The following is a 23744-nucleotide window of genomic DNA, read 5'->3' on the forward strand; positions in this document are numbered from 1 at the left end:
GGCCAAAACAATAAAAAAAATTGTCTAGTAAACGTGGGCTGTAAAATGCACGCTTTGGAAGTTAAGAGCACTTTTTCAGTAGAAAAGCTGGGCTTCACAGTCGCGAAAAGTAACAACTACTTATACCTCTTAAGGTACCAATTTTACAGCCATTGTTTACTTGACAATTTTTTATTGTTTTTGCCCTTACCAGTCACTCGCAAAACATGGCAAGCAAAGAACTTGCAGTAAGAGATATTTGTTCCACATTACCGAAGATGAAATAACACTTACTGGTCTTACGCCATGCGTTTGAGCCCATCTTCACAAGAAATTTTTGCATAGAATAACCGATCCCGTCCTATCCGTAAAAACTGATCATTCCTCCTGAGACGTGCTGTATTTATTACTTAAAAGCTAACGCGGGCCGGCCGCTGTTGCCGAACGGTTCTAGGCGCCTCAGTCCGGAACCGCGTTGCTCCTACGGTCGCAGCTTCGAAACCTACCTCGGGCATGGATGTGTGTGGTATCCTTAGGTTAGTTAGGTTTAATTAGTTCTAAGTCTAGTGGGCTGATGACCTCAGATGTTAAGTCCCATAGTGCTTAGAGCCATTAGAACCTTTTTTTTTTTTCTTTCTGGCTAACGCCGGTCACTGCCCCTGCCGAAGACTGTCTATTCATCGGCTTCCGGAGGCAAGAAACATTTGATTTTCATAATTTCATTCACAACTTGACTAGAAGAAGGTATAGGTTGGTAGGACATGTTCTGAGACATCGAGGGATCACCAATTTAGTACTGGAGGGCAGCGTGGAGGGTAAAAATCGTAGAGGGAGACGAAGAGATGAATACATAAGCAGATTCAGAAGGATGTAGGCTGCAGTAGGTACTGGGAGATAAAGAAGCTTGCACAGGATAGAGTAGCATGGAGAGCTGCATCAAACCTGTCTCAGGACAGAAGACCACAACAACAACAACAACAACAACTCCTTTGTACAGGAAATGCACGAGAGTGCAGTTCCTTACCGTTATGGTATCTGGTCGTTAAAGCAGTTAGTCCTGTTTTCCGTCCAGGTCTCATACAAGTTTTCATTAATTATGACACATCCATGGGAAAGATATGTTATTTGTATGTAGGAATAGGTGGCATGTATTTCGTACACTAACTGGAACGGCCGCCGTGTCTGGAGACGTGTTCCTTCTGACGTCATATGAAGTACCACAGATGACAAGAAACGTGACCTCAAGAGGATCCTGCAGTGAGCTGGCCACGGCTTGAGTGGAGTGCTGCTTTCGGCCTACAGCGACAGCGGCCTCCGTGCCCGACAATAAGTACGGGAGAGGACCCCTGTCAAACAGACTTGCCCCCACCGCTGGCCGTGCGGTGCCGCCGTCTTGAAGACTTCCTTCCTGTCATCATCATCATCATCAGACTTTGCTCCCTTTGACTTAGAAGACTTCGGGCGTTTATGACGGCGGTATAACGAGGACATTATTTCGTCTGAGGGCGCCTGGGTTCGTTCAGAGGCACTTCTTCGGATGTCATCGATCGCGGGCGTCCTAAAGCTACGAACCCCCCCCCCTCCCCCCCCCCTCTCTCTCTCTCTCTCTCTCTCTCTCTCTCTCTCTCTCTCTCTCTCTCTCTCTCTCTCTCTGTGTGTGTGTGTGTGTGTGTGTGTGTGTGTGTGTGTGTGTGTTTCATCTTTTATATTAATGCATCGTCAGTGGATTTAATCCAGCACAGTTTCCTTCTTACTTCCAATACTTCCTTATTAAATACGCTGAAAATGATTTAATAAGGAAATCGAAACGCGTCTGGAACAAACAAATATACAGGGTGCTACAAAAAGGTACGGCCAAACTTTCAGGAAACATTACTCACACACAAAGAAAGAAAATGTGTTATGTCGACATGTGTCCGGAAACGCTTACTTTCCATGTTAGAGCTCATTTTATTACTTCTCTTCAAATCACATTAATCATGGAATGGAAACACACAGCAACAGAACGTATCAGCGTGACTTCATACACTTTGTTACAGGAAATGTTCAAAATGTCCACAATACGAGCACGAAGAGTCTCCACATTTGGTACCGGGGTTGCGTAGACAAGAGCTTTCAAATGCCCCCATAAATGAAAGTCAACAGGGTTGAGGTCAGGAGAGCGTGGAGGCAATGGAATTGGTCCGCCTCTACCAATCCATCGGTCACCGAATCTGTTGTTGAGAAGCGTACGAACACTTCGATTGAAATGTGCAGGAGCTCCGTCGTGCATGAACCACATGTTGTGTCGTACTTGTAAAGGCACATGTTCTAGCAGCACAGGTAGAGTATCCCGTATGAAATCATGATAACGTGCTCCATTGAGCGTAGGTGGACGAACATGGGGCCCAATCGAGACATCACCAACAATGCCTGCCCAAACGTTCACAGAAAATCTGTGTTGATGACACACTGCACAATTGCGTGCGAATTCTCGTCAGCCCACACATGTGGATTGTGAAAATTTACAATTTGATCACGTTGGATTGAAGCCTCATCCGTAAAGAGAACATTTGCACTGAAATGAGGATTGACACATTGTTGGATGAACCATTCGCAGAAGTGTACCCGTGGAGGCCAATCAGCTGCTGATAGTGGCTGCACACGCTGTACATGGTACGGAAACAACTGGTTCTCCCGTAGCACTCTCCATACAGTGACGTGGTCAACGTTACCTTGTGCAGCAGCAACTTCTCTGACGCTGACATTAGGGTTATCGTCAACTGCACGAAGAATTGCCTCGACCATTGCAGGTCTTCCCCAGTCGCGAGTCATAGGCTGGAATGTTCCGTGCTCCCTAAGACGCCGATCAATTGCTTCGAACGTCTTCCTGTCGGGACACCTTCGTTCTGGAAATCTGTCTCGATACAAATCTACCGCGCCACGGCTATTGCCCCGTGCTAATCCATATGTCAAATGGGCATCTGCCAACTCCGCATTTGTAAACATTGCACTGACTGCTAAACCACGTTCGTGATGAACACTAACCTGTTGATGCTACGTACTGATGTGCCTGATGCTAGTACTGTAGAGCAATGAGTCGCATGTCAACACAAGCACCGAAGTCAACATTACCTTCCATCAATTGGGCCAACTGGCGGTGAATCGAGGAAGTACAGTACGTACTGACGAAACTAAAATGAGCTCTAACATGGAAATTATGCGTTTCCGGACACATGTCCACATAACATATTTTCTTTATTTGTGTGTGAGGAATGTTTCCTGAAAGTTTGGCCGTACCTTTTTGTAACACCCTGTACGAGGGACGTCCTGGCAGTACCCTGCTCTTTTTTTTTTTTAAAAAAAAAAAAAACTTAACACACAGTTTATCATGCTGAACTAATTTTATTGCAACAGTACATTGTTTTTGTTACTTCTTCATACAGTCCCTACGTTCCTCCAATCACTTTTGGTAACGTGGGTCAAGTTTTTCCAAACCAGTGTTGTACCAGGTCGGGTCCAGTGCCCGCAACCAGCTGTTCATTGCTGGTGTGACTTCATAATCGGTGTTGAAATGCTTACTTCCACGATGGCCTTTTACTTGGAGGAACATGCGAACCGCGCTAGAGCCAAGATCTGGTGAATATGGTGGATGCTGAAACACTTCCTAGATGTATCTTCGGTGTCAACGCCGAACGATTTTAATGTTCATCAGAGGTGAACTCCTGAAGGATATCGACAACGAATAGTCGTTCTGCAGCCACAAAGAAATTCAGAGATGAGGTTTGGTCAGGTTATACTCATGAAGCATGATCCTTAACCTAGAAGTCGGTTTCAGCTGTAAATGGCTGTAGTCAATGTACTTCCCTAAGATTCCATCGATTCACACATACACTATGTGATCTAAAGTATCCGGACACCCCCAAAAACATACGTTTTTCATATTAGGTTCATTGTGGTGCCACCTAGTGCCAGGTACTCCATATCAGCGACCTCATTAGTCATTAGACATCGTGAGAGAGCAGAATGGGGCGCTCCGCTAAACTCACGGACTTCGAACGTGGTCAGGTGACTGGGTGACATACGTCTGTACGCGACATTTCCACACTCCTAAACATCCCTAGGTCCACTATTTCCGATGTGATAGTGAAGTGAAAACGTGAAGGGACACGTACAGCACAAAAGCGTACCGGGCGACCTCGTCTGTTGACTGACAGAGAACGCCGACAGTTGAAGAGGATCGTAGTGTGTAATAGGCAGAAGTCTATCCTCACCATCACATAGCAATTCCCAACTACAGCAGTATCCACTGCAAGAACTTTGACAATTATGCGGGAGGTGAGAAAACTTGGATTTCATGGTCGAGCAGCTGCTCATAAGCCACTCATCACGCCGGTAAATGCCAAACGACGCATCGTTTGATGAAAGAAGCGTAAACACTGGACGACTGAACAGTGGAAAAACATTGCGTGGAGTGACGAATCACGGTACACAATGTGACGATGCGATGGCAGGATGTGGGTGTGCCGAATGCGCGGTGAACTACATGTGCCTGCGTGTTTAGTGCCAACAGTAAAATTCAGAGGCGGTCGTTTTATGGTGTGGTCCTGTTGTTCATGGAGGGGACTTGCATCCTTGTTTGTTTTGCATGGTACTATCACAGCACAGGCCTGCACTGATGGTTTAAGCACCTTCTTGCTTCCCACCGTTGAAGAGCAATTCGGGGATGGCGACTGAATCCTTCAGCACAACCGAGCATCTGTTCATAACGCACGGTCTATGGCGGTGTGGTTACACGACAATAACATCTCCGTAATGAACTGGCCTGCACAGTCCTGACCTGAATCCTATAGAACCCCTTTGGGATGTTTTGGATCGCCGACTTCGTGCCAAGCCTCACCCACTGACATTTCTCCTCAGTGCAGTACTCCCTGAAGAATGGGCTGCCAATCCCCAAGAAACCTTCCAGCACCTGATTGAACGTATGTCTGCGAGAGTGGCAGCTGTCATAAAGGCTATGGGTGGGCTAACACAATATTGAATTCCAGCATTACCGATGAAGGTCGCCACGAAGTTGTAAGTAATTTTCAGCCAGGTGTCCGGATACTTTTGATCACATAGTGTATTTCAACAGGATTTATTTTCATTTAGTTCGCAACATTGCTCCAAAATAATCAAGTGTTCCTGTAGGTGTCTACAATCGCATTAGGACTATCTTGCTTACTTCGCCATTTAAGAAAAAAAATGTATGATTGGAGATTTATAGGACGTTATTTAAGACAGTCAAAATACACACACCAAGTATTACTACACAATCACTACAAGATTCTTACGCAAAAGTAGCTACCATGTCAACAGTGGACTGGTAGCAGGTGTACTGCACTGAAACCACACATGGAATCACTAGTGCATCCTCAAACATCACAAAAACTAAATCGTAAAACAAAAAAAATAAAAAATCGAATCAGTCTGTTTTCATGTGACTACTGAAAATATACTTCCGATTATTTTATTACCTTTCCAGACAACGAAACTTACCATCGCCAAACATCCTAAGATGGATATTTCAAACTAGAATATTCCATCCGCAACAGCTGTAAGTGCTGTATCTTGTCGAGTGGCAGACTGCGAGCTGAATTAGTGTTCAGTGTATGAAGCAGAACTGAAGTTAACGAAATAATCGCAGGCAGCCGGCACAGCAAAGATAGCTGTGTCGTGTCGAGGATAGGCATCGGTAAACCTCGACGTTTCCACGATAATACTCATTGGAATGAGACCAGTTTGTACTCTATACGTTATAAAAACTATCCGTTCACGTTCACTTTTTTTCCAGTTTCATGTAATAAACACATTCAGCTCCAGCACGCCCCAGTTCGTCTCACTTATCATGTATTCCGCCTGTTTCAAATCACATGTCTAGTTCTAATGCAGCTGCTTATAATATTATCCAATATTAAAGCTTGTAGGTCGGTTACCTTTTTCCGCTACAGCAGTTTCCAACGAACGTATCTTCCTGCGCCTTACCTGCAACAAACAAAAGTCACGATTAGACAATGTATGTTAGGCAAAAGTGTTGGAAGTACATTTAAAAAAACTTTCCCTACCTAGATGACGAGGAAGAATCCTATGATTTAATATCAGAGAACACAGAAATTGTCCAGGTCAACAGCCATTACACAATTTGTTGTACATCATGAGATGTAAGTAACGCACGATTTCCAGCAGTCCAATTTTATGAGAAGTGTATCATCACGTACCATACACTGAATGTCTTGTTTATGTATGAGGATTACATAATATAGCAGTGAAAGACGCATAGAACTCTTAACACCAAAGCAGAAGAAAATTTCATTAGACAGACGGACAACCTGTAGGAAAATAACTGTTCTAACAAAGAACGTGCAGAAAGACGTTACGATTGTTAATAGGTTTTTCAGAGGCCGATACCAGTCACCACAAATTTGTAGACTATCTAAGTTGTTCAATGAAGGAACGAGTTTCGATAAACATAGCGCATCTTCACGAACAAATCTACTCACTCTTCTCTTCATTAATGTCTTTTCAAGTTTATGGTTTTGCAACTGTCGGACTAAAGTATAAGAGCTTTACATTAAAGATCACGTTTAGTTACGAAAATAGCCTGACCATGTGCCTAGTACAAACACGTGCCTCTTATACATTGCAAATATTGAAGTTCCTTAATTAATCGATGAAAAAGGTCACTCTGAAATGATAAAAGTAGTACAAGTCAAATTACTCTTGTTTTATTGTTCCTTTTGCATGTAACACACTTCCTTAATAACGCCTGTGCTCATCCAGTCTCGTTTAACAGTTGTGTTTGTTGACAGCATTAGGAAAAGGATAAGATTGCTGTTCACCGTAACGACGACCCGTCGAGTTGCAGACAGGCACACGGAAAAGACTTAACACATTAGAGCTGTCGGCCAAAGCCTTCTACAGCAAAGAAAATACAGACCCATTCACAGAAGCCAGCACACCTTACACGCATAAATGCCCGCTTAGTTCAGTTATGTTTGTTCAGTTAAGTTAGTTGATCATTTACTATTAAGAATCCACTCCTGCGTTTCGTTTCCACGTTACTTACAAAGATAATCATTGATCACGGAAGCCTTCTCATTTACGTTCTACTCTCAATGTGTTTTCCACGACAGTGACTGAATCTCAGGCACGAAACTGTATCAACCATAAATCTCTTAATTAACGCCGTGTACCTTTTCGCAAAATAACTGAAATACTTTTATTCTGCAAGCAGATATGACACTTTGGACTATTAATTCCACTTTCGACCAAATTCTGCACATTACTTATCCGCGACGCAATAGCTAACAACCAATCCGCACGGAAGCCCAATACAGTGTTGCCAACTCATTTTCTACCATGTCCCTACACGACATGTGGAAAGTCCCTACATTCACCTTGAAAGCTCCTACGCACACAAAAAATTGTGGTCCGAGGGAAATCAAAGAAAGCAAGCTCGTCACATATTGGGTAGTAACATTTCCCTAATATTAACAATTTTGTACACAGAATGGTCACTGTTCTCAAACAAAATATTCATTATGTTGTTTGGGAAGCTCACTGCTCAAATGGTTCTGAGCACCATGCGACTTAACTTCTGAGGTCATCAGTCGCCTAGAACTTAGAACTAATTAAACGTAACTAACCTAAGGACATCACACACATCCATGCCCGAGGCAGGATTCGAACCTGCGACCGTAGCGGTCGCTCTGCTCCGGACTGTAGCGCCTAGAACCGCATGGCCACTCTGGCAAGCTCACTGCTCTTAGTGTTTTTGGCAATTTTAGAATCGTTGAAATGTCTTTCATGAGCACATCATCTATGTGATCTACTATTGACAAGGATAGTGTGTGCTCAGCAAATGCTGTCGCCAATTTTATTTCAGCAACTTTGGTGTCCCCTTGGAGCTTCTAAGTTGCTACATGCTGTAGGTTCACGTACCACAATGAAAACACTGACTGTTACTTAAACTGTGACACTCGATTTTTGTGCGAATCACCATTTGCGTGTTTCCAAAGCTGCACTTGTAACTTTGCATATAGGCTGTAGCTCTTTGTTTAATAATATCTGTTTCTCTCCGTAATTCCTCTCCCTTGAAGGGCTGTTTCATTGCACATAAGTACGCTCTTGTGTGTTGGGCTAGACGGAGGGTGGTGGCTGTTATAACATTGTCTGGGCGTGTATCGTTTCTGTAAATGTAATAAATGGCATAGTTCCCAACTGTTGTATTGTAACTGATTTCTTAACAATTTTGACTCTTTCTAAAACATAACTCTTAAACCATTTGTAATATGAAATAATTGTAATTTAAATTTTTTGTAACAGATGTGAATACCGGCAGCTGGTCTATAAATGGTCATTTGGAAATAAAGAAAAGTGATCTGGAGATTGACTTTGGAGAGTCTTTTTACAAAAACATTTAAGAAAACTACACACACACACACATATATATATATATATATATATATATATATATATATATATATATATATATATATATCGCAGTAGTTATTTACAGTCGTGGCATGTACCTTGCTCATCGTTACGCATATGAAATAGCTGTCTTCTTGTGGTATGTTCAGAAGACATCCATTATACTCGTATATGAACAAAGATGAGCACACCTCACGTCAAGAGTGTACCGAAGAATTTCAATATTTGTGTGTATTTTTGTATTACCATTGTAGCATGGAGACGGAAGTTTACATGTCGAAAAATTGTGTTTCATTAAATAATTTATGTAAGTCAACTAATTTTATGATTGGTTGCGGTCCCTGAAAAACCTTCTCATATTATTGAAACTGTCACAGGCATTTCACAGTCTGTACAATTTCAAAACGTTAAAACTGTACTCATCGCCAGTATACAGAGTGCATCAAAAGACTCATCCGATTTAAAGAAAATCATAACTATAATGTTATTTGAGGTACTTACCTCAACAATGTACATCTACATTTATACTCCGCAAGCTACGCAACGGTGTGTGGCAGAGGGCACTATACGTGCCACGGTCATTACCTCCCTTTCCTGTTCCAGTCGCCGGCCGGAGTGGCCGTGCGGTTCTAGGCGCTACAGTCTGGAGCCGAGCGGCCGCTGTGGTCGCAGGTTCGAATCCTGCCTCGGGCATGGATGTGTGTGATGTCCTTAGGTTAGTTAGGTTTAATTAATTCTAAGTTCTAGGCGACTGATGACCTCAGAAGTTAAGTCGCATAGTGCTCAGAGCCATTGGAACCATTTTGAACCTGTTCCAGTCGCGTATGGTTCGCGGGAAGAACAACTGCCGGAAAGCCTCCGTGCGCGCTCTAGTCTCTCTAAATTTACATTCGTGATCTCCTCTGGAGGTATAAGTAGGGGAAGCAATATATTCGATACCTCATCCAGAAACCTGGACAGCAAGCTACACCGCGATGCAGAGCGCCTCTCTTGCGGAGTCTGCCACTTGAGTTTGCTAAACATCTCCGTAACGCTATCACGCTTACCAAATAACCCTGTGACGAAACGTGCCGCTCTTCTTTGGATCTTCTCTGTCTCCTCTGTCAACCCGACCTGGTACGGATCCCACACTGATGAGCAATACTCAAGTATAGGTCGAACGAGTGTTTTGTAAGCCACCTCCTTTGTTGATGGACTACATTTTCTAAGGACTCTCCCAATGAATCTCAATCTGGCACCCGCCTTACCAAAAATTAATTTTATATGATCATTCCACTTCAAATCGTTCCGGACGCATATTCCCAGATATTTTACAGAAGTAACTGCTACCAGTGTTTGTTCTGTTATCATATAATCATAAATAAAGGGTGCTTCTTTCTATGTATTCGCAATACATTACATTTGTGTATGTTAAAGATCAGTTGCCACTCCCTTAACTAAGTGCCTATCCGCTGCAGATCTTCCTGCATTTCGCTGCAATTTTCTAATGCTGCAACTTCTCTGTATACTACAGCATCATCCGCAAAAAGCGATGATGGAAGGAGCAAACCTTCGAGTTTTACATGGTTCCCGCTAGGTAGCAGAAGTGTGTGCTCACTTCAGTTCTAGTAAAAATGGTGTCGGGACAAAAGAAAGCGTTTGGTGTCCTACGTTTTGCGCAGTATGGATCAGTAATAACTGTTCAGCGTTACTTTTGTACTAGGTATGATGTGGATCCTCCTACAGCACAAAGCATTAGATATTCCGAGAAACAGGTTGTATGTGTAAAGGCCAATCTCCAAGCCGCCCCCGAGTGTCTGACAAGGACATCGAATGCATCCGCTATAGTTTCACAAGGAGTCTGCAGGAATTCGTGGACCGTGCAGCTCGACGGCTCAACATGCCCCCGATGTCCGTCTGGCGTGTGTTGCGCCGACGTTTACGCACCAGGCCATACAAAATTCAACTGTTGCCAGCTCTTCGTGAAGGTGACAAACAGCAACAGGTGGAGTTATGTAATTTCGTTCTTGGAAAGATGGAGGACGACAGTTCTCTTCCACACATAGTGTTTAGTGACGAGGCAACATCCCATTTAACGGAAACGTGAATCATCAGAATGTGAGAATATGAGGTATGGAACAACCACACGAAATTGTAAAACATGAGAGACATTCTCCAATATTTAGTGTGTTTTGTGCAGTTTCACGGGAAAAGGTGAATGGTCCATTTCACTTTGGCGAGAACACTGTTACAGGAAGCACTGATCTCAATATGCTTGAGAACTTTTTTTTCCCACAGTTCTACATCTACATCTACATCTACATCCATACTCCGCAAGCCACCTGACGGTGTGTGGCGGAGGGTACCTTCAGTACCTCTATCGGTTCTCCCTTCTATTCCAGTCTCGTATTGTACGTGGAAAGAAGGATTGTCGGTATGCTTCTGTGTGGGCTCTAATCTCTCTGATTTTATCCTCATGGTCTCTTCGCGACATATACGTAGGAGGGAGCAATATACTGCTTGACTCTTCGGTGAAGGTATGTTCTCGACACTTCAACAAAAGCCCGTAACGAGCTACTGAGCGTCTCTCCAGCAGAATCTTCCACTGGAGTTTATCTATCACCTCCGTAACGCTTTCGCGATTACTAAATGATCCTGTAACGAAGCGCGCTGCTCTCCGTTGGATCTTCTCTATCTCTTCTATCAACCCTATCTGGTACGGATCCCACCCTGGTGAGCAATATTCAAGTAGTGGGCGAACAAGTGTACTGTAACCTACTTCCTTTGTTTTCGGATTGCATTTCCTTAGGATTCTTCCAATGAATCTCAGTCTGGCATCTGCTTTACCGACGATCAACTTTATTTGATCATGCCATTTTAAATCACTCCTAATGCGTACTCCCAGATAATTTATGGAATTAACTGCTTCCATTTGCTGACCTGCTATATTGTAGCTAAATATTAAAGGATCTTTCTTTCTGTGTACCCGCAGAACATTACACTTGTCTACATCGAGATTCAATTGCCATCCCCTGCACCATGCGTCAATTCGCTGCAGATCCTCCTGCATTTCAGTACAATTTTCCACTGTTACAACCTCTCGATATACCACAGCATCATCCGCAAAGAGCCTCAGTGAACTTCCGATGTCATCCACAAGGTCATTTATGTATATTGTGAATACCAACGGTCCTACGACACTCCCCTGAGGCACACCTGAAATCACTCTTACTTCGGAAGACATCTCTCCATTGAGAATGACATGCTGCGTTCTGTTATCTAGGAACTCTTCAATACAATCACTCAATTGGTCTGACAGTCCACATGCTCTTACTTTGTTCATTAAACGACTGTGGGGAACTGCATCGAACGCCTTGCGAAAGTCAAGAAACACAGCATCTACCTGGGAACCCGTGTCTATGGCCCTCTGAGTCTCGTGGACGAGTAGCGCAGTTGGAGAGTAATTCGAACGACTGGATGGGGCACCGCCAGACTGGCATCTGGAAGTGAAGGATTTTTTGAAGCAAAGGATTACTGAACGATGGATCGGTCGCACTGGACCAAATGATTCAGCCTTACAATACTGGCATCCAAAGCCACCGGACCCGACTCAATGTGATAATTTCTTGTGGGGCTTCATAAAAGACTCTGTTTATGTGCCTCCATTATCAACAACAATGAATGAACTAAGACATCACATAACCTCAGCTGTGGAATCTGTAACTAAAGGCATGCTCGCTGCACTGTGGGAATAATTTGAATACCGCATTTACATATGACGCGCATCTCAAAGGGGGCATATTGAACACCTATCGAAAGATATGAAAAGAAAACTTTTTGAGTTTCCCGTTTACCAAAAAACAAAATTCATTGTATACGTTTATTAGTTTCAGAAATATAGAAGTGCCTAATCGGATGATTCCTTTCGATATACCCTTTATTTATCCAAAAGATACATACACTTTAGCAACCAGACTTCAATCTCTGTGCAAATAGAAACACAAGATAGGAACCCAATGCAGAAAATACTAGATTTAACACCGCATTCACGGATGAATATTCTAAGATCGAATCACAATTTGACAGTCGCACAAGTTGACAAACAAGTCACACAAAAACAAGCACGCTCGGTATTGAGAAACACCTTCATCCACCGAAAAGTACACGGCATTCTGCTAGATTTTACACGGAACACGGCCACTGAATCAGGTCATTTCCTGGTTCATACTTATTGATAACTAGCTCTTTACCCGCGGCTACTCTCTCGTACGCATATGTCACGTATATTGTTCACATTTATGTCCGATTCTTTGCTATTTTACACCATGCAACTCCCGAGAGGATGTTAAATTTATCTGTGTTATTCAGCCCTGTGGCACGATACTTGGTCCCGCAACACGTCGACCAAATTATTGGCGCTCTGCAGTGCTTGTTATCGCGACCTAGTTGTTACGCCGAACAGCACAAATAAGAAGCGAACAGGACTTCATTTGAAGCATTCCAAGTGAGCTAAATAAGGAAAAATACCAACAGGTCGAGTTGGAACATTTTTATATATCCCCACGGTTTTGAGTCATGTATGCAGCAAATTTGGTTGAAATTGCTCCAGCCGTTGCTAAGTGATGCTTTTATGTCACTCATTTTCACCCCCGTCCTCAACCGTAGAGATGCCAGGGAGATCTCACTGTCACAGTAAGATAAGATAAACACAGAAGTTCACCTGTGTAACGTAGTGTTGGAAAAAAATATTCATCTTTTGAATGCACTACCGTTGAACATTTGGTAAAAATTACAGTGGACCCCCACTCCCCTTTGCATTTTTCGTAGTTAGCGTACGATATATGTGCATGATACATATCAAAATATTCGTCGGGGCCTTATCCATAATTTAAGATATGTCTTCTGAATTTTCTGAATTGTATGGAAAAAACAGTTTTGAACGGGTAATTCAAGCAAGTTTCTCTTCTTTATATATGACGAAAAAAGTGAAATGTAAACCAAATAAACACGGGAATAACATGTATGTACATACAACAACAAATAAATTTAAAGCTGAAGTACAGAAATGCCGTTTATTCATCAACTGTAATAGTCTAGTGTTCTATTATACAATATACAGTAAGTGAAGATATAATGTGCAGGAGTGAAGGTACATAAATACGTGCAAAATTACAAATTTATACTATTGTGCATTATACAAGTCAAATTTCCTGTGGTCTAGTGAGTTTTGTGTAATCCGGAAACTTATTGAAGAAAATTGTTTTAGCCCCATGTGATTCCATTTGGAACATGTTTTACTGTACATCCATAGCGTGAGAGACAAGGTTCTTGGAATGTAGTACAAACATCGCTCAACACATGGCACATGGAGCTGAGTGTTAATGGCTACTTCCGACCTGGCACTGAAATCGCACCCATAGTCGATAGCGTAGGTGCTAAGATTCTCCGAAAGAAGTGCGAACCTCCGCTTATAGATGGCCCATGGCGTTGAATTTTAAATGCTACTTTTCATCTACATCATACTTCGCAAGTCAACTAATGGTGTGTGGCGGAGTCTACTTTCGGTACCACTATCTGATCCCTCCAACCTTGTTCCACTCGTTAACAGTGCTTGGGAAGAATGATTGTCAGCAAGCCTCTGTATTGGCTCCAACTTCTCGAATTTACTCCTAGTGGTCAATACGGAAGATGTATGTGGGGGGGGGGGGGGAAGTAGTATGTTGTCTGACTCGTCCTAAAAGTGCTGCCTCGAACTTTCAATAGTAAATCTCTCCGTGATGCACAACGCCTCTCTTGTAACGTCTGCCAGTGGAGTTTGTTTAGCATCTCTGTAACGCTCTCTCGCCAACTAAACGATCCCGTGACGAAACGCGCCGCTCTTCGTTGGATCTTCTCTATCTTCTGTATCAGTCCTACCAGATAGACGAACAGTACTCGAGAATAGGGCGAACAAGCGCCTTATAAGCCACTTCTTTCTGGGATGAGTTAAATTTCCTTGAGATTGTTCCGATAAATCTGAGTCTGGTATCTGCGTTTCCTACTATCTGTTTTATGTGGCTACTGTCTGTTTTATGTGGTCATTCCACTTAATGTCGATCTGGATAGTTACGCCTAGATATTTTACGGTAGACTCTGTCTCCAGCTGTTTGTCATCAATAGTGTAGCTGTACAGTAGTGCATTTAATTTCCTAACTTTTAGTCACTACGTTACTACGTGGCCAGGTACTGTTGTTTTTGTGAAAACAGCAAGTTCTCGATCACTGTGATTTGTAACAGATACGTGATTTCTTGCCCACCCCTAGTCCGGACTTCGAATTGGATCCACCGAGGTGAGGCTGCCCCCTGGGTGCCATCGCCTGCCACTCGTGCCAGTCTCCTATGGTCCTGGATTCAGCTCGGGGCGCCTGCACTTCGCTGCCAGCCACCAAGCCTAGCTGCGCCACAGCGCTGACGCGCTACCAAGGCCTCTGTCGCAGCCGGTTACTATCGTGCTGTCGCAGCATCCCGCTGTCTCAGTGAACGTAACTCGTTGTGAAACAATTTCGGAAGACTGAATTACCGTTCCTCCTCTCACTCATCACACGAATGCGGAAATGGCTCAGTAAGAGCTAACACCCAAGCCTCCAGATGTCAGACGCTCAGATCGGTACCAAACATTGTATGTCAACAGAGTATCAAGCAGAACACCGATTTAGTTCGTGTTGTGTGCTGTCGTCCAGTAGAATATGCGTTAACGTTAATCAAGAGTAACACCAGAATACATGCAAACCATATCTCTGAGGTGTGAAGAAGATTTATGGTACGTGAGTTCGTAAAGTGTCAGATCGTCGTGCTAAAGGTCAAGAGTTCGAAACCCACTGATGACGATTTTTTTAACAGATTATGCCTCAAATAATTATATGGGACTATAACTTTCTGCCATGTAAATGGACGTTTCGGATATTGTAGCCACGTTCTTTCGGCAGTCTGCTTTGGATTCGTTAGTTGAAAGCAGCAAACCTGTAGAGTACAGCCCGCATCTCGTGGTCGTGCGGTAGCGTTCTCGCTTCCCACGCCCGGGTTCCCGGGTTCGATTCCCGGCGGGGTCAGGGATTTTCTCTGCCTCGTGATGGCTGGGTGTTGTGTGCTGTCCTTAGGTTAGTTAGGTTTAAGTAGTTCTAAGTTCTAGGGGACTTATGACCACAGCAGTTGAGTCCCATAGTGCTCAGAGCCATTTTTGTAGAGTACATTTGTATAGATAGGTGTGATGTTATCTATACAAATGAACGTTATAGGTTTGCTACTTTCAGCTAAGGAAGCGAAAGCAGACTGCCAAAAGAACATTGCTACAAACACCGAAACGTCCTTTGATATGGCAGAAAAATGTTCTCCAAAATGGTTCAAATGGCTCTGAGCACTATGGGATCTGATGTCATCAGTCCCCTAGCACTTAGAACTACATAAACCTAACTAAGCTAAGGACATCACACACATACATGCCCGAGACAGGATTCGAACCTGCGACCGTAGCGGTCGTGCGGTTCTAGACTGAAGCGCCTAGAACAGCTCGGCCACACCGAAATGTTCTCCCATGATTAGAACTGTGTGCCGGACCGAGACTCGAACTCGGGACCTTTGCCTTTCACGGGCAAGTGCTCTACCGACTGAGCTACCCAAGCACGACTCACGCCCCGTCCTCACAGCTTCACTTTCATAACAACCACGTACCACAATGAACGCACCGTCGTAGGTAGAAAAGGCGTGTGCACTGCTCGCCACGCCGTGTTCCAGCCAACTTCGGGATGTCTGTGTGCGACTGTATTGACAGGTTGCTGCTGTTGATAGAGGTGGTAACAGTCTTTCGTGCTGGGCATCCGTATCGTCGGAAGGTCTGCCCGTAAGTGAATTCTAAAGTAAAATTCTATGTACCGACTTGACAGAAAATCCTAGGAAGTTCTGGTCTTACGTTAAATCAGTAAATGGCTCGAAACAGCTTATCCAGACACTCCGGGATGATGATGGCATTGAAACAGAGGATGACACGTGTAAAGCTGAAATACTAAACACCTTTTTCCAAAGCTGTTTCACAGAGGAAGACCGCACTGCAGTTACTTCTCTAAATCCTCGCACAACGAAAATATGGCCGACATCGAAATAAGTGTCCAAGGAACAGAAAAGCAAATGGAATCATTCAACAGAGGAAAGTCCACTGGACCTGACGGGATACCAATTCGATTCTACACAGAGTACGCGAAAGAACTTGCACCCCTTCCAGCAGCCATGTACTGCAAGTCTCTAGAGGAACGGAAGGTTCCAAACGATTGGGAAAGAGCACAGATAGTCCGAGTCTTCAAGAAGGATCGTCGAGCAGATGCAAAAAACTATAGACCTACATATCTCTGACGTCGATCTGTTGTAGAATTTTAGAACATTTTTTTTGCTCCCAAATCATGTCGTTTCTGGAAACCCAGAATCTACTCTGTAGGAATCAACATGGATTCCGGAAACAGCGATCGTGTGAGACCCAACTCGCTTTATTTGTTCATGAGACCCAGAAAATATTAGATACGGGCTCCCAGGTAGAAGCTATTTTTCTTGACTTCCGGAAGGCGTTCGATACAGTTCCGCACTGTCGCCTGATAAACAAAGTAAGAGTCTACGGAATATCAGACCAGCTGTGTGGCTGGACTGAAGAGTTTTTAGCAAACAGAACACATCATGTTGTTCTCAATGGAGAGACGTCTACAGACGTTAAAGTAACCTCTGGCGTGCCACAGGGGAGTGTTATGGGACCATTGCTTTTCACAATATGTATAAATGACTTAGTAGATAGTGTCGGAAGTTCCATGCGGCTTTTCGCGGATGATGCTGAGGTATACAGAGAAGTTACAGCATTAGAAAATTGCAGCGAAATGCAGGAAGATCTGCAGCGGACAGGCACTTGGTGCAGGGAGTGGCAACTGACCCTTAGCATAGACAAATGTAATGTATTGCGAATACATAGAAAGAAGGATCCTTTATTGTATGATTATATGATATCGGAACAAACACTGGTAGCAGTTACTTCTGTAAAATATCTGGGAGTATGCGTGCGGAACGATTTGAAGTGGAATGATCATATAAAATTAATTGTTGGTAAGGCGGGTGCCAGGTTGAGATTCATTGGGAGAGTCCTTAGAAAATGTAGTCCATCAACAAAGGAGGTGGCTTACAGAACAATCGTTCGACCTATACTTGAGTATTGCTCAACAGTGTGGTATCCGTACCAGATCGGGTTGACAGAGGAGATAGAGAAGATCCAAAGAAGAGCGGCGCGTTTCGTCACAGGGTTATTTGGTAAGCGTGATAGCGTTACGGAGATGTTTAGCAAATTCCAGTGACAGACTCTGCAAGAGAGGTGCTCTGTATCGCGGTGTAGCTTGCTCGCCAGGTTTCGAGAGGGTGCGTTTCTGGATGAGGTATCGAAGATATTGCTTCTCCTTACTTATTCCTCCCGAGGAGATCACGAATGTAAAATTAGAGAGATTCGAGCGCGCACGGAGGCTTTGCGGCAGTCGTTCTTCCCGCGAACTGTACGCGACTGGAACAGAAAAGGGAGGTAATGACAGTGGCACGTAAAGTGCTCTCCGCCACACACCGTTGGGTGGCTTGCGGAGTATGAATGTAGATGTAGAAGTAGCTGAGGTCAATCAAGAACTCTCTGATGTGGGCGTTTGCCGGTGAAATGTGTCCTACAGAAACCGGGGTATGCAGAGTGTTTTCAAATGGCTCTGAGCACTATGGGACTTAACATCTGAGGTCATCAGTCCCATAGAACTTAGAATTACTTAAACCTAACTAACCTAAGGACATCACACACATCCATCCCCGTGGCAGGATTCGAACCTGCGACCGTAGCGGTCGCGCGGTTCCAGACTTAAGCGCCTAGAACAGCTCGGCCACAACGGCCGGCTGCAGAGAGTGTGGTGCTACTGCAGTCCGTCACAGTGGCGTGGGCAGAAGTCAACGTGCGACGCGTAGTGTTGAGATAAAGCGATCGCGCACGGTTATAGACATGAACTAAACCGATACCGCCCGCCTGCTGCGGCAGTGTCAGGGTGGCGTATCAGACTTTAGAAACCAGACCGGCGCTAACGAAATGTCCATATACTGCTTGAAATCTGACGGCCATCGTAATCTTCAAGGAAAGGACATGCACAAAATAGTTCGGTTTTGAGACAAGATAGGTGTTGACATACTGTGTTCGTAGGAGCACGTGTATTAGACGCAATTTGTTATCCTGTATCAGAGCACATGTCTGGTGTAGCAGCCGGCGATGCGTAGCCGCCGCTGTGCAGCGAACATTGCTATAGAACTGCACTCCTAAACATTTGAGTATGGGCACCTTGTCAAAGGGCACCGCCGTTGCGTGGGAAAGTCCCCCCCCCCCCCCTCCGACATCCATGCATTCTGTCTTCTTCACGCTCTACTAACTCACCTACCAGATATCCTTCCATATAGAGCTCACAGATACGGTTTTGCCTATACTCCGTAACTCTGGTGTTACTTTTAGTTACCGTTTACGTATCTTCTCCTGGACGACAGCAGACAGCACAAACTAAGTCGGTGTTTTGGTTGTTACTCTATCGACACATTACGTCAGTTGCCGATTTGTGTGTCTGATAACTAAGGTTTGGATGTAAGTGATAGCGGAATATAAAAGCAACTAAAACTGCTCAACGCTGGAAAGCCAACTAGAAACGTTGAGACACCTTTGCAGTTTTACTGACACCGAGCGAAAGAACTCGCTCCCATTCTATTTTGAGTCTATAGTAGGCCACTGGAACAACGAGTGGTACCCAGCGATTGGATAAAAGTGTAGATCATTTCCGTTTTCACGAAAGGCTGTCGGACAGACCGCATAATTACGGGCCAATGTCACCAGCGTAAATCTGTTGTAGAACTGTGGAACATGATTTATGCTCATGCATCATTACGTTCTTGGAGAACGAAAATCCTGTCTATAAAAATCAATATTCGATACAGTTCCGCACTGACTTTTAGTGAACAGACTACAGGCTTACCTAGTATCTGACCATATACGTGACTGAATACAGGGCTTCCTCGCAGACAGAACACATCGCTCTTAAGGGAACAAGATCGAAAATTGTATAGGAACTGGATGAATGGCGATCGTAAGACGGCCGTACAGTCCAGAATCGGTACGCCAATCAGGCAAAATCACCGCGATCACTGGTGTTGAGACTGAAGATGCCTGTTTGGTAAAAGTCCGTAACTGCCTGCTGCACATCCACGTTCGACAGGAATCGTCGAACCTTCAAGCCCTTTTGTTAACGGACAGAAGGCGTGATAATCGTATGGGGAGAGATCAGAGCTATAGGGCGGGTGCACGACCATCTCCCACTTGATTTGGCGTAGTTTTTGCTGCCCTCCCAGATCGATCGACGTCTTTTGTCGAATCGCGAGCAGCATGGAACCTGGCGCACCATTCTGCGGCGGCTGTCTTCGACAGACGTGCTGCGCTTCACGCATTCTTCATTCTATCGGTGTTTGTCCTTCGGCAGCCAAGGAAAAGAATAACACCACGTTGGTCGCATTTGGTAAGAAAGTCGCCCTAGTTCACGTTACCTAACTTGACACATGCACGGCGTAAAGACACGGATGCCACACTAAATCCCATGCTAAATGTCGCTGCAGCAACGATCACAAGCGTAAATTTTTTGAGCGGCCCTTACAATTTTTGGAGTACCCGACGGAAGTGTTGCAGGACCGCTGCAATACACAGTTTACATCAGTGATCTACGGGTTAACACTCGAGGCTCCATAGGGCTATTCACGGATGATGATTTTGTCTATAGGAAGGTTCCAAATGGACAAATGATGCAGGGGCTGGTACTGGACCCTGAAAGGAAATGAATGCAACACATTGCGCATAAATAGGCGAAGAGCTCAAAGAGTGACAGTTCGGAGAGACAAACTGAAATGACGCAGAAAAAAAAAAAAAAAAAAAGAAAAGAAAAGCGAAAAGCAGATGCCAGACAGATTCTACGGGAGGAGCTTAAGGGCACGTAATTCATCCACTTTTCTTATGATCCTCCCAATGAATCTCAGTTCGACATCATCTTTCCCTGCTGGAAAAGAAAATTGAGCATCTGTTAGATGACAATTAGTTTGGCTTTAGGGAAGGTAAAGGCACCAAAGAGGCAGTTCAGACGTTGTGGCTGATAATGGAAGCAAGACTGAAGAGAATCAACACACGTACATAGGCTGTGTCGACCTGGAAAACACGTTCTACAATGTCAAACGGTGCAAGATGTTCCAAATTCTGAGAAAAGTAGGGGTAAGATGTAGGGAAATACGGGCAATATACACTGCGTACAAGAACCAAGAAGGAAGAGAACGTCAAGAACGAAGTGCTCGGTTTAAGAATGTTCTAAGGCAGGGGCGTATTCTTTCGCATGTAATGTTCAACCTGCACATCGAAGAAGCAATGAGGGAAATGAAATAAACGATCAAGAGTGGAATTAAAACTCAGGGTGAAAGGATGTCAATGATAGTCTTAATTTGAGGAAGAAATTCCTTAGAATATACACTAGTGTTGTAACGCGCCGACTGGCGCTACCCAAGATCGAACTTACGACAATGGATCGTACTGTACCAACGTCGCTATGCCGTTAATGTATGGCTTCCTGCCGCGCAAAATACTTGGGCGAACCAATCGACCACTACAGTTTTAATTAGGTACAGTTTTTAATTTCACAGTCGATGTTATGACAACGGATCGCTATCTGATTTTAGAAGATTCCAGTCGTAGTGGAGCGCCTGATGACTACTCGATGTCTAGCTCGTGCCGTAATCGTACTCTCAAGGAACAAACTGAAGTCAGATCACCCTCGGTATAATTATTGCTGCGGCAACCTCAACCACTGACTATGCAACCGGGTCGAATATCGAATAATGAAAGACAGCACCCTTACTTTACACAACGTCGAGATCGAACAATGACACGATTACACTACGAATACACACATCCAAACACTCTAATGACAATAATCACCAATATCAAGCAGTAATTACGAGATAGGCCGATTTAGATAACAAATCTTGTTATCTAAGCTACTGGTGGAATCCAAGCATCAAATCTCTTTAAATACAATACCTGTTTATATTATGTCGAGATAAATGCCCCAACTAGCTTGCAATTGTTCTCCCACACAACGAAATTCTCACAACGGACCTAAACGCACACCGATATATCCACTTAGTCGGTGAGAGGTCTACATGGGAACCATTTAAAAAGAGCAAACACGCAGCGCCACGCCAACTTTGGACAATTAGTTATTCGTTGCTGCTGTCGGTTCTCTACGACAGCGGCCAGCTACTGCGCGTCGCTCAGGCAGCATCTCTGGACCCAGCGATGGCGAGTTGCTGCATCGCTGAAGTCGCGCGCGCTCACAACCTGTTTTTTCGTCGACGTTCGCGGCTCATCTACAACGTATTTTTTTTCTTAATACATCGTACACGTATATTTACAGTAACCACCAGGTGTTGTTATTGAGTTATCGTGTAGGATGCTCAGCACTAGTAAGGGCGAACGTAACCCGTGCGTTTTGACACAGCACAGTGTCCAAAATTAAAGCAACAAACCTATGTTTCCCCGTCTTGTGTCTAATCGACGATATAATCATACTGTCAACCATATGTCTGAACGTTCGTGTTCTCGACAGAAGATGGCATTCCAGTCAACGGACAGCCATGCCAACGATGTCAGGGCACCTATGAAACGAAGTAGTGTTTGACGGGTAGCCCACATCCACAATAGCTGTGTTCAGTCACAGACGATGCAGTACGGCACAGAGAACATGCCTACCAAACTTTCTACCGTGGAGGGTCATATAGAGAGAGGAAGCAGGGCAGTCGCAAACTGATTTGGCCCGATGGCGTAATGTGAGTCTTTTTTTTTTTTATTATTTCTCGGATGTGGCGACAGTTCATAGAGACCGAACCTGTGTCCCGAAGACTAGCGCAGGGTCGATAACGTGAGCCTTCAGAAGAGGAGACCGTTATTTGGCTGTAAGGGCACGACATTAGCGCCTTAGTACTGCACAGCAACTGGCATGCCATCGGACGTGTTGTATCAAGGCAAACGGTGTGCAGAAGGCTTCAGCATAGTGGCCTTTATTGTCGAAGACATGCTGTATGTCTGCCTATGATGCCTCTTCACAGAAGCGAACGTCTAGGGTGGAGTCATTAGCATGTCACCTGGACGGTTGAGCAGTGGACGAATGTTGTTTTCAAAGATGAGTTCCGATTTAGTCTGGAGAGTGATTCGAGATAGATTCGTATCAGGAGGGAAAGTGGAACACGATTTCGGGACCCAAACATTGTGGACAGGGACCGAGATCGAGGAGGATCGCTAATGGTGTGGATAGGGGATTATGTTTACCACACTAACCCGTCTTTAAGAAATTGTACGGGTGAAAGTTTTAACTGCTGTCAGGTATCGTGACGAGGTCTTGGGACCCCAACTGCTGTTGTTGCGATGTGCTGTGGGACCAGACGTCGTACTAATGGGCGATTATGTTCGACCTCATAGAGCGCGGGCGGCTGATGTTTTCATGGAAACGGAAGATTTGCACGCATGGCGTGAACTACTCACTCTCCCGATTTGAATCTCATAGAGGATGTCTGGGATGCACTACGGAGACGGCTTGCATCACGCCAGCACCCACCAACCACTCTCCAACACTGCGAGCAGCTCTGCAGGAAGAATGGGCGTTATTGTCTCAACATGAGACTGATGGCATCATTCACAACATGCACCGTCGTTGTCAGGCCTTTATTGCTGCCAGAGATGGTCACATCCCATACTGAGCAAATTAATCAGTTGTCGGAATATGCGTGCAATCCCGTTAAGTTGCAAAAGATGACGAACATTTTTGTCTACCGTTATGGATGTTGCAGCTTTTTACGTTCTGTGTTTATTACAGTGTTTCTACTTTACTGTCACCCCTTTGTACTGTTAAGTCCCAAAATAAACGCAACCTTGCAAAATTTCCTGTTTTTGCTTTAATTTTGGACACTCTGTACGTTTGGAGCACAGCATTCTATGGTCGCGAAACGTGGATTGTGGGAAAGCCAGAACAGAAGAGAATCGAAGACTTCCAGACGTGGTGCTACAGAAGAATGTTGAAAATTAGGTGGACTGATAAGGTAAGGAATGTTCGGTTGCTTTGTTTGTTTAAAAGAGGGTGGAGGGTGGGGGGACCAAACTGCTAGGTCATCAGTCCCTCATTCCGATTAAAATAATTCCACAAGGGTGGGAGTAAAATAATCGAGACATACAAAAAACAGCT

The sequence above is a fragment of the Schistocerca nitens genome, chromosome 9, assembly GCF_023898315.1.
Source record: "Schistocerca nitens isolate TAMUIC-IGC-003100 chromosome 9, iqSchNite1.1, whole genome shotgun sequence".
Classification (NCBI taxonomy): domain Eukaryota; kingdom Metazoa; phylum Arthropoda; class Insecta; order Orthoptera; family Acrididae; genus Schistocerca; species Schistocerca nitens.